The 14,213-nt window shown below is 39.7% G+C and overlaps 1 long non-coding RNA gene across 1 annotated transcript; it reads right to left on the reverse strand.

The window, feature by feature from the left end:
• Positions 1–13,381: 13,381 nt before the first annotated feature.
• On the reverse strand, positions 13,382–14,213 carry LOC133707805 (uncharacterized). The gene is made up of 2 exons (XR_009845289.1): positions 14,162–14,213; positions 13,382–14,014 (listed from the first exon to the last, which is right to left on the reverse strand). It is a non-coding gene; the product is annotated as an uncharacterized LOC133707805 (long non-coding RNA).

Here is a 14,213-nt window from a genome sequence, read left to right on the forward strand (position 1 = left end):
ACTAGCTTGACCTCTGTGTGACTTAATTGATTGCTAGGTTTAGAATGATTGTTTGTGATAAATCATTTTGAAAGATGTGTGCAGCAGAGTTCTCGATGGTTTTGAAAAGAGTATTGAGTGACCAAGGTTCGATCCTTGGTGTTGTTGTTGGTTAAACAAAAAGAAAAAAAAACATGCACACAATCTTATTGATTTTATATTACAAAAAGGGAAACGAGGACTATGCTATACTAAGCCTAGTCAGCAGCTCCGGATGGGTTGAGGCTAAGCTCAAGAGAAACGTTAGAGCCACTGTGGTAACCGCCTGAGCCACCAGAATAGTAACCAAATGCGCTACCTTCCTCGGAAGTAGTCTTCGGGTTACCAAAGACGTCCTCGCCGTGCACGGGGAACAGAGGAAGAGTTTCAACCTCCTGGTGATCTCTTCCTCGTTGTTGCAGGGATGTTTGTCCTCCTGTTGTGCCAAAAGAGTTGTACTGGTATTAGTGTTGAAGTGTGAGAAAGAATTTGAAACAAAATTTAAATCAAGAAATCCTTCATTACCAGTAGAATAGGTGGAACCAAAGTTGAGATCAATGGATCTACCATCATCAGTAGAACTAGTGGACCCAAAATTGATGTCGATGGATCCACCAGCTGGCCCAAAATTGATGTCGATGGATCCACCAGCACCAGTAGAACCAGTGGACCCAAAATTGAGATCGATGGATCCACCAGTACCAAGAGAACTAGTTCCCATGGGCACTGGAGCAGCCTGATTACACCTATTCATCTGCTTCTCTCGAGCCCTGACGTTCTGGAACCAAAAGTAAATGTTCTTACCCTCAACATGTCCATACTGGTTCAGCTGGAGGCAGATCTCGTGAATGTGCTCTGTAGATGGGCACTTAAATCCCTTGACGTAGTAAAGATCCTTGAGGATTCTTATTTGTTCTGGAGTAGGAATCCATCTGGTACGGCTTCGCCAGAAATCCATGTTGGCACTACTTCCAGCTGCTTGGGTGTTTCCTCCCTCCTCTGTTGGTTGCTGTTGTTGTGGTTCCATTTGTTGCGGGGTTTGGAGCTCCATTAGTTGCAGAGTTCGTGGCTCTTGGGTCATGAGGTGAGAGGATGTGAATATCGAGGAATACATGGTTTAGTGTTTGAGGGAGATTTTGTTAGAAGGATTGGAGTTGTTGAACTGGTGATTGGAGATCTGAGATTCTCAGAGGAAAGATGAAATCGAATCTTCAAATGGGAGAGAAGATCAGAAGAGAAGGATTGAAATTGATGAAGAAAGGATTTGAGTTTCGAGAGGAAGACTGCAGAGTTTGAGAGAGAATGGCTGGGGAAAATTTCTTTTCTTTGGTGTGAACAGTTTTTCTCCAGGATGCACCTATTTATAGAACGAGGTGAGCAGATCTCCACCGTTGGATGGACGATCTCTGAGATTCAATCTACGCGTTGGATTAAAGTCATCCGAAAACCCGGAAAAGTTGTTGGCGCGTGGAGAGCGTGTAAGGGGACAGGCCGAACCTCGAGACGCTGTGGCAGACAGCTTTAGCCGAAAGTGATTTGCTTTCCGTAAATCACGGAAGAGACGTGTCGTGGCACATGGAGTGTACCGACAGTTTGTTGTTATTCTATCGCTTATGATAGAATAAATAAAAGAAGTTGCATGGATAGTAACGAGAGCAGCTGGTGCTCTAGTGGTTGAAGAGCAAGGCTCTTGTACAAGAGGTCAGAGGTTCGAACCTTGCCTCTCGTTTATTTTTATTATGTTCGCTTATGACATAATAAGTATAACATTTGTACACATTATATTAAGCACAGCTTGTGCTCCAGTGGTTGGGGGAAAAAGGTTTCGTGCGGCAGGTTGAGGTTTCGAACCTTGCCTTCCCTGTTATTTTATTTATGTCGCTTATGACATAATAAATATAACACGTGAGCATATATTAATGAAGGCAGCTCTTGCTTCAGTGGTTGGGAGCAAAACCTTCGTGTTCGAGGTCGGGAGTTCGAACCTTACCTCTTACAAATATTTTTGGATCTCGTATATACTTGTTATACGGACGTATATACGGTATGTACGGTATACATACGTATATACGGTCTGTACGGTATGCATACGTATATACAGTTGTACAGTATGCATACGTATATACGGTCTGTACGGTATGCATACGTATATACGGTATGTACAATTTCATACCGTAGCCGAGCTGGAAATAGTAAGCCCAATTGTTCGGCCCGATTTGTAGGCCAAAATAGTAAGCCCAATTGTTCGGCCGATTGGTAGGCCCAAATAGTAAGCCCAATTGTTCGGCCAGAATGGTAGGCCCAAATGTTAAACCCAAATTGGTTCGGGCCGGTTCGAAATGTGAATGGTTCGGTTTCTTCGGCCCAATTGGCCAGCCTTAATGCTTAGCCCAAGGATTGAGCAAGCCCAAGTCATCATCACTGGGTGACATGTTTTATTGGCGTGCTTTTGAGAATGATTTGTTTTGAGTGATGCTAATTGAGTAGCGAAACGCTTTGTGGGAGTGTTTATTGTGGTTGTATGCCAGTACAGGATGACGATCAGTGTGAAAACAACAATATGTGCAATGCCACGTGGTGATTTGAGTGTGGGTTGCTTGAAGCAATTGTTGTGTTGTAATTTTGAGAAATGATGCGGTGAAGGAATGTCATGTTGATGACTTAAGTGGGAATGAGGATTTCATTTGTGAATTCTGGTTTTGTGAATTTACATCGTGATGAAAGGATTTAGTGGTCATAGGAATGTATTTTTATACGAAGGGCTGTGGCTTTGTAGATTACTACAGTTTTGGGAAGGATGGAGATTCGATGGTTAGGTCAACCTTAATCAAGAGGAATTGACTTACGCTTAAATTTCGGGACGAAATTTCTTTAAGGAGGGTAGATTGTAATACCCGAAAAATTCAAATTAATGTCCGATGACATTTTGGAAATGATTTCGTAGGCGTGGGCACGAATACGAAGCTTGAAGGAGTTGTGGAATTAGTTCGAACGATTTTATTTCGAAAACGAACGTTATTTAGGGGGTCTTGAAAAGTGACTTCTTATACGTACAGAATTTGGGAAAACTTTCTTCATGAAAGTTGTAGAGCTCGTCGATACGATCTCGTGCATATGTGGAACGCAATATTCGGAGTTCGTATGAATAAGTTATGAATATTTGAAAATTGGGAATTTTCTATAAATATCAAAAAAATGTTGACTTTTTTCATTAAGGACGAAAACATGTTGAAATTGCGGAATAGTCCCCGCGTTTCCTCTCCGTTCTCTCTCTCGTGCGTCCCTCAGACCCGACGGGTCGCGACCGACCCGACCCGGTCGGAACGGTCACTTCCCGGACGCCACCGCCACCGGACCCGCACCAGACCGGCACGCCGTGCCGAGTGTAGCTGTTCTGTGGCCTCGCCCCGCCCCGCCGCTGCCTCCAAGCCGAGATCAAAGCCCGACCCGAGTGCAAAACGGACCCAGCTGGAAAACCAATTTTCCGACATCACCTCGGCCGATCCTCCCCATTTTCGTGATCTCCTCTTCCTTCTGATCATCCCCATATAAGCCTTGCATGACGATTTTGAGTGTAGACCGCTAGATCAAGGTTTGACTTTTTGGACGCCTCTGATTCAATCTAGGATCTGATCGTGCGGCCGAGATTAATCCAACTTCAACGTTTGATCTAGGACGATCTAGACCTTGTCTCAGAAAAAGTCAGGTATTAAAGTGGTTCAATTCTGTATTTTGAAGAAGTTTGTAGTTGACAACTTTAGCATCTGAGGTGGTTGGCCGGCGTTGACCGCCGCGTTGACCGCCGTCTGACCTCCGCATGTGGCGGCGCGTCGGACCATATTTTGAGTTTATATTATCTGGACGGTGATCTATGCATCCATACGAGCGTTTTGATATATTACAAGGTTATGTTAGAAAAAGTTGGTAAATAGTGGATTTACGTTTTTACGTTACTATTTACGGTTTTTACGTTTTATCTTCGGTTTACGATCTGCGAAGATCAGACCATCGGTTTTACTTCAAATTTTAGTATGTTGATCGTATGACTGTCCCGGTGACTTTGTGAGGTCACGGGCGAAGATCCGACCGTTGGATCTTCGTATAATTGAGAAATAGTGATTCGGAAGGCGATTCGTGAGAATCCGACCGTCGGATTTTCATATAATTTTGTGGAGATGTTAGTAAGGGCGATTCAGGAAGATCTGACCGTTGGATCTTCGTGATAATTTTGGAGGATGATCCTAAGGGCGATCCGTGAGGATCCGACCGTTGGATCATCATATAAATTTGATCTGACCGTTGGATCATCATTAAATTAGAATCCGACCGTTGGATTTCTGTATATGTGTGGTCTATGAATGATTTCTAAGTTAAGATCGTGTTTGACTAGGTGGTTGATGGATTGATTGGTGAACGATTTCGGATCGTTGTTTTTGAGCTGTTAAGAAGACGCAGCGGGAATTTAGAGGTGAGTAAACCTCACGTGGTTCATATTACGAACCGAATAAATTTATTTACCTTATTTTGTCGTAATTGTGTGAAAATATTTATGGAATAAATATTTGTTTTAAAATCATATGGACTTGATCAATTACGGTCCATAGGTAAGTAAAATGGTTTTAATTATACAAAATGAATTTCACGATTTTCTTGTGTGAACTATAGTTGGTATTAGTGGTCATTCCTGAGTGGGTGATTACGTATATATATATTTACGTGATTATATGTGGAATGGTGTGACATTGAAGAGTGTGGAATTTGGGATGATTAAAATACTATGAATTGAATTTTGACTTATCATATTTATATGTGATGATCATGATTGATGAGTGCTTGTTAATATTCATGATTTACATTGGAGTATGTATAGAGTTGGAGAATGTAGGATTCTGAGGACGAGGTGTCCGAAGTTTGACGGTTATGGATAACCGGAGTGTTTGTGTACTGAGGACGGGGATGTCCAAAGTGCGACGGTTTATTATTAACCGAAGTTGTGTACTGAGGACGGGGATGTCCAAAGTGCGACGGTTTATTATTAACCGAAGTTGTGTACCGAGGACGGGGATGTCCAAAGTGCGACGGTTTATTATTAACCGAAGTATATGGTGCTGAGGACGGGGATGTCCAAAGCGCGACGGTTATAGTGTTAACCGAAGTATTTTTGCCGTTGCTTGACCCTAGGCCAAGGTGTCAGAGGTAACGAGGCAGTTAGAGCTCTAACGTGTTATTGGGATGGACCAGAGTGGTGTTATGTGGGTTGGGTGTTTGCAGGACCAGTGTGGTGTATTGTGATTTGAGGATTGTGAAAATGTATTCCTTGTGGTTTTCCATGAGTGGTTTGATGTCTCTTTGCAGACGTAATACTGTTGAATTTTAGTTGAATTGTAATTTAATAAATCAACAGTTCTTTCTTGTTTACTCATACTGGCTGTAAAAAGCTTACCGGGTTTTGTGTTGTTGCAACTCCCGGTACACTATTCAAATTGTGTAGCGGGTAATCCTACAGGACAGGAGAACCAGGACGGTGATCGTGCGGTTAGAGCAATGGTTATAGTTTTACAGCAATTGTAATAGTGAGGCGAGTTAAGCTCATTTGAGCCTTACAATTTGATTTGGTGGGAGTGTGCTGTAATAAATAACTTGAGGATTTGGGTTATTGTAAATTTGAGAGTTGTGAAGTGTGGTTGTTTGTGAGAAAAAAATTCAGGATGTTAGTTGTAATTTGTTATTATTCATGTTTCGGATTTGAATTGATTATTCAAAATTCGGGGCGTGACATCATCATCTTTGGGTATTTTTTTTTATTGTTTTTGGGTAAAAAGGCATGGACTAGTGGGTACTTTTTATTGTTTTTCGGTAAGGTCTGTTGGCTTTGCTTTAATTGTTAAGTCTACTGTCTGCGAGGTAAGGCTAGTGGGTACTTTTTTATTGTTTTTGGGTAAAAAGGCATGGGCTAGTTGGTATTTATAATAGGCCTGGGTCCATATTGCGGTTCTTTCGGTTCCTACATCAGACGCAAACTCAGAACTGAAACCGAACCGGCAGATATAAAACGGTTCGGTTCTTCCAAACTTGACATCTTTCAACATAAGAAATCGAGCCGAACTGGTGATTTCGGTGCTGTCCGAGCCGGTTCCACCGGTTCCCAGTTCAAAAATCCCAGCCCTAGGTTCGAGGGTCAGTGGAGAGAGAAAAGGGTTAGGGTTTCCAAACGAAAATGAAAAGTTTCCATTTTCATCATGTTATTTATAGAAACTTCCTGAAATAGTAACTTCCATGTTTTCGACCATAACTTCTTCATACAAACTCTAATTTAAGCGTGCCACATGTCCACGAACTCACTATAACTTCCTCTACAACTTATTTGAAGAAAATTTTCTCAAATGACTAACAAAATAAAAAGTTAACTTTTTCCCCCTTAAAAGTATTGAAACAAAGTTAAAAGTAAAACTAATTGTCAGTTACCGTCTGAATGACTAGTAAACCAATAGATTGAGATATACGACGTAACAATTCTTGAATCACTTGATGCATCCATGTGTGATGATGTTAAAATAGTGCTTGTGTTTCAAATGATTGTGTTGAAGACGATGGTTCTGAAGTTGTTCCAGTTGATTCTAGCAAATATATTTTGAACGAAGTCACTGTTATTAATTATGGTTGGAAATGAGAAAACTCATGTACTGTTGTTGAATGCTTGGAAGGAGATGCTGAGTTATCAAAGTATGAGTCATCTCAATATGATAGTTTGATACTGAGCTTCTTAGGAATCACAGAATTTAAACCTAGAAGTTATATTGGTGAGTGTGGATGGTCATGTTTTGACTATCCCCATCTCAGCATTAGAACAAAATGCAGATAATTTACAACTAGACACGCCTCAGAATGCTTGGGGCACTGATTATATTAGTAAGCTGGATGCATCTAGAACCAGTATTGCAACTGGTAATGTTTGCAGCATTCAAAATTAAAACAATGATACTGGTCTCTAGGAGGTTGAAGTTTGTGAAGGAAAATAAGAACAAGCATGTCTAGCTCAAGAAACTCAAAAGACTTCAAGCCAAGAAATAGATCTTCAGATGCATAGTGATTTAGAAGATATATCTGCTAAGCAGGTAGAAGTTTTCGAGACCTGCTTGGAGCTAATAGACCTGACATGTGACACTGAAGATGAAGAGTTGAGGGAATCTGTTGAGGGAAAATTGCACACAGCGAGCGTAAATGTCACCCAACATAATTTCACTCGTATTCATTTAGTGAATAGAGTTTTTATTATTTCGGGTTCGACCCATTCAAGACAGAATGTGTCTCTTAATTACAATCCCTTGTTACAGGGAAACACCCTTTGATTCCATTTATGAAGAAACCAATTGATGGGATGTATGTTTGTTTGTTTTTGCGGCTGCACCCGGATATTTGAATGGGTTGCCTACGTACCCTTGGAGAGGGATCAAGCCACTCGTAGTTCAAGAGTTCCAATGAGTGAATGACTCATTGGAGGGCTTTGATTTTGGAATGAGAGTAGTGTTTGGGACGAATTTGGTTTAAGTGGACCAGGGATTCGATTTTTGTGTTTAGGACGCGATTGCATCTAGATAGATTTGGTTCTAGATTGCCTACATACCCTTTGCGGGATCAAACCACATGTAGTTCCGGCATTTGAGATTTAAATGGGTAGATGACCCATTTATTTTGGATTTGTGTTTGGGAGATTTGAAAGGTTTAGAGCCTTTGAATTTTGTGTGATTTGGGAATGATTTGATTTTCTGGTGCTGAGAGAATTTGACTGGAGTCAGTGATTCATTTGGGACTGGCTGAATTTGACTGGTGGAGTCAGGGATTCTGTTTGGAGTTGCGGTTGCATCTAGTGGGTCGCTAGACTGCCTACATACCCTGTGAAGGGATCAAACCACTGTAGTTCAATTAATTGGTATTTCGGTTTTGTACCGACTTTTTATCTGACGAATGTGTGTATATTTTTTGAACCCGTCAAATGTATTTCTTTTGGACACCCAATTTGGTAGAGTGTCCGCTGACTTGATTTGGGCACTTATCATGCCGAGCTTTGTGATTAGGCCTTAGAGATTTGGAGTAGACCTCTATCAATGGGCTTGCTTCCATTTTTTTTGTAGGAGGCCCAATGACTCATTTCATTTTGAGTCGACACCCAGTTTTGGTGAAGCTTCTGATAATTTGATTTAAGTCCTCGTCGTGCGGAAAATTGAGTCGGAGATGTAATTAGGCTTGCTTCCAATATTTATTTAGGAGGCCCAATAAACCGATACCTTCGAATGCCATCTTGTTTGAAGCTTGCAGACTTTTCGACGTGCAACCCTGTGAGTTAAATTAATTAATGGAAAATTGTGCTCCATTACTTAATTATTTTTTGTGACAATTTTGATTGGCATTGCTCCACGAGGTGGATATTAGCTTCACCATTAATCACTTCTCACATGCCTTTGTCATAAGAATAACCTGGAGAAGACCTCACATTAATCACACACATCAATTAATGTGTAAAGAAGCAAATTTGGTTTGCTTCAGAATCATTTGTTTGGGCATCATTCTTTTGTCAAGGAAGAAGACACGTGCACAAACACCATATAGTCCAAGTAGCAAGTCTCATATGTGTTTCATAATTTTTATTCATATTTGTATGACACTTTGAAGCGGTGGAGCAGCTTTTGAACTTCTTCAAACAAGGAATGAACTACTTCTCAGCTCACCGCTCATTCGACAAAGGTCATATGCACCCATGTGTATCTTTTGATGAAGCTTCACAGTTGACAGTAGTTTGAGGGAGCTTTGAAACTTGATCTTCCACTAGTTTGCCGACTTTTCCTCTGTGCACGATATTTTCTTTTCTTTTCTTCCATACTTTGTATGCAGCGGCAATGTCTTCTAGCAGATTGATTCAACAATTTGACTTCCTTCATTTTGAAAGACCTGCGTTGCAAAGTTTGTATTTTTTGGAGAATGTTTATTTCCTCCAATCTGGGCTTTATGCCTGGAGTGAATGCTTGATAACACAGCAAAAGCAAGAGTAGGGAGGAGTTGGTTGCATTAGAGAGACCTCAAGCGCAGCTAGGCCGTCGACACCAGAGAGTCACACCAAATTTGTCGTGGCTGACCATCAATCATTAGGCCTCTGAGCTTTACAGATCACCATGTTGCTGGTGTGGTTTATGTCTCTTGAGCGGTCACCAGAAGAGCATTGCCTCGATCCGGGTTGTCATGGTGTAGGTCTTTCCTTTGGACATCTTTGTCTTCCTCTTATTGTCAGACCGTGGGCAGCTCACTTCATTTTTGCCACCTATATGCAAGACGCACCGCATATAAGCATCAAAAGATGAAGCAAGTATGGAAGACGCCGCCGTGGTGAATGAAGACTTGATGTCGACGATTTGTCTTGCTCATAACACGTTGATCGATGGCCAGGGTGAACAGCTTACTTTGCTTTTGCCACCTATATGCAAGACGCACTGCATATAAGCATCAAAAGACAAAGCAAGTATGGAAGACACCGCCGCGGAGAATGAAGACGTGGTGTCAAATTTTTGTCTTGCCCAGAACACGTTGGCGGATGGCAGAGTTTTATGAGGACGAAAGTAGCGGAAGACATAATTGCTGAAAAACATGGGAGAAGCACCTCTTTCTTTTGACTGTACCATAAAAGAAAGTATCAGAGATTTCAGGTGGCAATTAATCAATTGGTCATATACCTGTGATTTATTTGGAGCTTCTTCTTCCACTGCAATGTCTTAGAGAAAGGTTGCAACGTTTGGGCTCGGGTTGAATCTCACTCTGTTTCCCAATTGCTTCTCTCCCTCTAATGTCTCGCTGCTACTGGCCTTGTGTGTTGCAAAGCTTTTGCCTCTTCTTTTTTTCCCCTGGCTTCTACTATCTAGCCTTTTCTACTGCCTGCAGCCTCTCTGCTGTTTTTTCTCTGCTCTCTCCCTTTTGGTGTTCCTCGTTTTGTTGCTTCTGCTGCCTCAGCCTTTTCTGCTGCCCCCTCTTTGATGTAGAGAATGTGCCTTTTTATAGGCAACACCAGATCAGCTGAGATTAGAATTGTTATCAATTCAAATTCAAATTTCGGTTATAATCGCATCCGTGAATTTGAATTGAAATGATATTTGCAGCAACCAACTTCCACGTTTGAAGCCTCTGGTGGGTTTTGTTAATTCAAACCTCATTTTCCTTGACCAGATCTTTCGTCTGTAGGAGGTGAAGAGTATCTAAAACTCTTGTTTTGAAATTTGAATTCCACGTGAAGCATGAGAAATCTGATTGCCTGAAGTAACTAGGGAACTAATATCACTCTTTTGCATGTATTTGAAACTGCATATTAATTCCCGTAGGGCTGATCACCTTATAGATAATCCAAGGCTTTTTTTTGAAACTTTTAAATCACTTAATCACTTTTGAATTGCATGGTCAGTAAGTCCCCATGCAAGAAGAAGTCTATCCAAGCTTGGGGTCTTTTTTTCTAACAACGCAGCAATTTTGTTGTTGTTGTTTTCTTTAGGAGTTTTGTACTTCCTTTTGGATAAACACCATGCCTTCTAGATGAGATACCTTCGAGGAGAAAAAGTCTGAATATTTATGCTTCAACAGAATCAGATGTACCTTATTAGGAGGAGAATGATTTTGAGGAAGTTGAATGTTGATTATGGTTCTGATATGAGTGACACTGACACTGCTGATAGCTCTGTATCAGGAAAAGTGGAATGCAGAGAAACTTAATTTTGTGAATAGAATCTATGAACATTATCATGAACGTGCTGGTTGGGCGAGGATTGAACCTAGGTTTTCATAATATGCATGAAAAAGTAGAACATTATGCGACTGGAAATGCTTTGTGACAATCTTCAGTGGGTTCAAAGACGAGAACTTTTGGATCTGAACAATTGCCTAGTGACATATGCATTACTTGGAACCATGTTGGTGGTAAAATTCTTTATCCAGAAGAGGGAGCATATGCACTAGTTAAAAAAGCTTCTTTTCTTGGAGGTTCATGTTGAGTCACAATTTAGTTATGTAAATGTGCCCCAAAACTATGAAATTTGCCTTGTCTTCGATATTATTTTATTACCTTTAATCCATTTCCTTTTGTTTCTAAGAAACCATGCATTGAGAAGTATGAGGCCCCGAAATTTTTATTTAATTTTCGAAGGTAATTTTTTCACTAATAAGATTTTTCGCAAGGTAATTTAAGTAAAGAAATTGAGCTCGGAAATTATTTTGGTTTCGAGACCACCTTTTGGGCCGACAATTTAAGTTTGGGTCAATGTTCTTTCATTTGGGCCTAGAATGTTACTAGAGTTTATCGGGACATATTGTCAAAGTTAATTTGAAATGAAGAAGAAGTGGATTTTTACAAAATCGAGTTTTGGACCTATGATGGAGTCGAGAAATAACTTGGGAGGTTTCCAATGAAAAAAAAATAAAGGAAAAAACAACGAGCTCAAAACCTGGAAGTAATCAGCTAGGAGAATTATGTAACTTGTCAAAAGGGCGAATTTGACATTTCTCGCACACAAGTATAAATACGAACAATTGGGAAGAAAAGCCTAGAATCCTCCCAGACCCTCTCTTCCTCTCTCGGTCGCGCCTCTCTCTTCTCTCCTCCTCACCTTCTCTCTCTGCTAGCGCTGGAAATACCCCATCTCCGGCCATCGCCTCCTGCCACCGCCACCACCAATCAAACCCATATCCAAATCCGATCAAAGCCCAACCAAAATCACCGACATGCACCACTCAAATATTATGGAAGAGAGAATATTTCACTACAATGCACCCAAATGATTACATGCAACTCATGTAATATATAGGACACTAACAATAATTCTAGACTCTATAACGTCCATAACCGACGTCTAACTAATTGACTCATAACTCTATATCATAATCACCCACTACACCATGAATGACAACTAACTTACATAACGGAAATACCCATTATTTCACACATTAACCCTCTAATTAAACACCAAATAACAACTAATTAAGTACATGTTTATTTTCCAACATCCCCCTTAAACATGACTTTTAGGTTTTGGACTGACTCCAAGTGAAGCGCTCAATTTGCTAAATGTCTCTATCTTCAAAGGTTTTGTGAAGATGTCAGCAATCTGGTCAGCTGACTTGACAAACTTGAGCTGAATCTCCTTCTTGCTCACACAAATTCTCTGATTTTGTGATACCTTGTGTCAATGTGCTTTCTCTTTTCATGGAACACTGGATTCTTGGCCAAAGCTATTGCAGACTTGTTGTCAATGCAGACTTTAGTAGCTTCCTTTTGTGCCAAGTTAAGCTCTTTCAATAAATTTCTAAGCCAAATAGCATGATAAACACATGATGTTGCAGCAACATTTTCCAACATAAGTGAATTATCAAACACGTTAAGGTTGTTGAAAATAGTTGGGTTCTGAAAGTATCACGTACATCTTGAAACTAGGGTTTGAGATTCTCAGCATATATATATATATATGCCCATTCTAGAGAGGACCTCCTTACTTTAAGAATTTAAGGATTTTTGTTATTTTACACAAGTATGTGACCTAATTCAATGATCTCAACCGTCGATCCTTTAGATTCCTATGCAAGAATGGTGTCTACAAAAAATCAACCAAATCCATAATCATTTGGTCATTCAAAATTGTGTAAACAAATGTAATCCGTTAGATAAAATTAAAACGACCATTGTGCTAATCAAATGGTTGAATGTTTTCTGATTTGGCTAATTTTTTGTAGGATTCATATGTATGTAGGTAACTAAAGAATGAGTGGTTGTGATTATTAAAATACATCCTAAAAATAAAAACATCCTCACTTTAAGAGTTTAAGGACATCATCTCTTGATCCTCCCTCTATATCTATACTATTATTAAGAGAAGAGGCTTTGTTAGCCAAAATCTAAAATTTTGACAGAAATGCCCCTAGAAGATTAATAAACTTTGAGAATTAATTAAATCACAAAGGCCATTATGACAATTGCAAATTATATTTTTATTAAAAAAATAAACAAAATAAATCCCACAAATTCCACTTTTCTCTCCCATTAGCCTCTCTCTACAATAACTGTTTTCATCCATTAATTTTTTTTTTCTGAAAAGAAAAATACATATACATGCAGAGCATGTGTAAAGAAATGCTAGTAATTAATTAATTAGAGGTGACATGAAGCATATAACAAAGTTAATATTTACAATCGATGAAAATCTCAAATTTAGTTGGTTTTTCTCTAATAACTCATTCTCCAACCTGCAAAATGATTAGGCGGTTGATTAATCATTCACAGCAATGTTATGGATATAACTGCAGATATTTCATAAAAACATTAGACACAGCACAGCAGCCATCCACGAAGACACGAAGTCATAACGGTTTATTATATGATACAGCCTAAACGGTACAATTTAAACACATATATAGTAAACACTGATTACCATCTAATATATTATTAAGATTCTGGGCAAATCAAACATGTGCCTTATAAATTATTTTGGATACTTTGGCCACATGCTGTTGAGTTCCCCATTATTCATTACCAAAAGTACGTACAAGCTAAACATATTATACATATTACACAACATCGTTGATTCATGCATGAAGGCTTTTAGGCTCATGAAGGCTTTTAGACTCAGTAGTTTTACAATGCGGCCTCCCTTGAGGTTTATCTGGCATGCATTGGATTGTAGCATGAATCTCGTTCAAGTCATCTTCGTCATGATCATCATGCTTTGCATCGCTGTTGCTGCTACCCTTACTTGTGGTCTGGGACTGAGACTGAAATTGATCTTTTGCACCACCACTAGCAAGAACCTCAGGGTTTTGATCCAGATTTGGATCAGTTTTAACTTGAACCAAGTGACGGTCATGCAAAACAAACCGTTTAGCATCGGCTTCTAGAGATGCCACCGTCAACAGCAAGCCAACGACGCAAATGGTAAGTATGGTTCTCATGATGGTAATCACTAATCAATCTACACGTCTGAAAAGTAAAGGTAAGTAAGTCAATTTTAATGAAAGTAATTGCTATTGCTATTATCAACACAAATCCAATTATCAACAAAAAGATCAAACCTAAGAAAATGTTGAAACTAAGACCAACTAGGGTTGTGGAAGTATAGATTAATACCCTGCACTTTTAGGAAGTTTTAATATCTGAAACAGAATTTATAATCCGAAGA

The sequence above is a fragment of the Rosa rugosa genome, chromosome 5 (assembly GCF_958449725.1).
Source record: "Rosa rugosa chromosome 5, drRosRugo1.1, whole genome shotgun sequence".
Classification (NCBI taxonomy): domain Eukaryota; kingdom Viridiplantae; phylum Streptophyta; class Magnoliopsida; order Rosales; family Rosaceae; genus Rosa; species Rosa rugosa.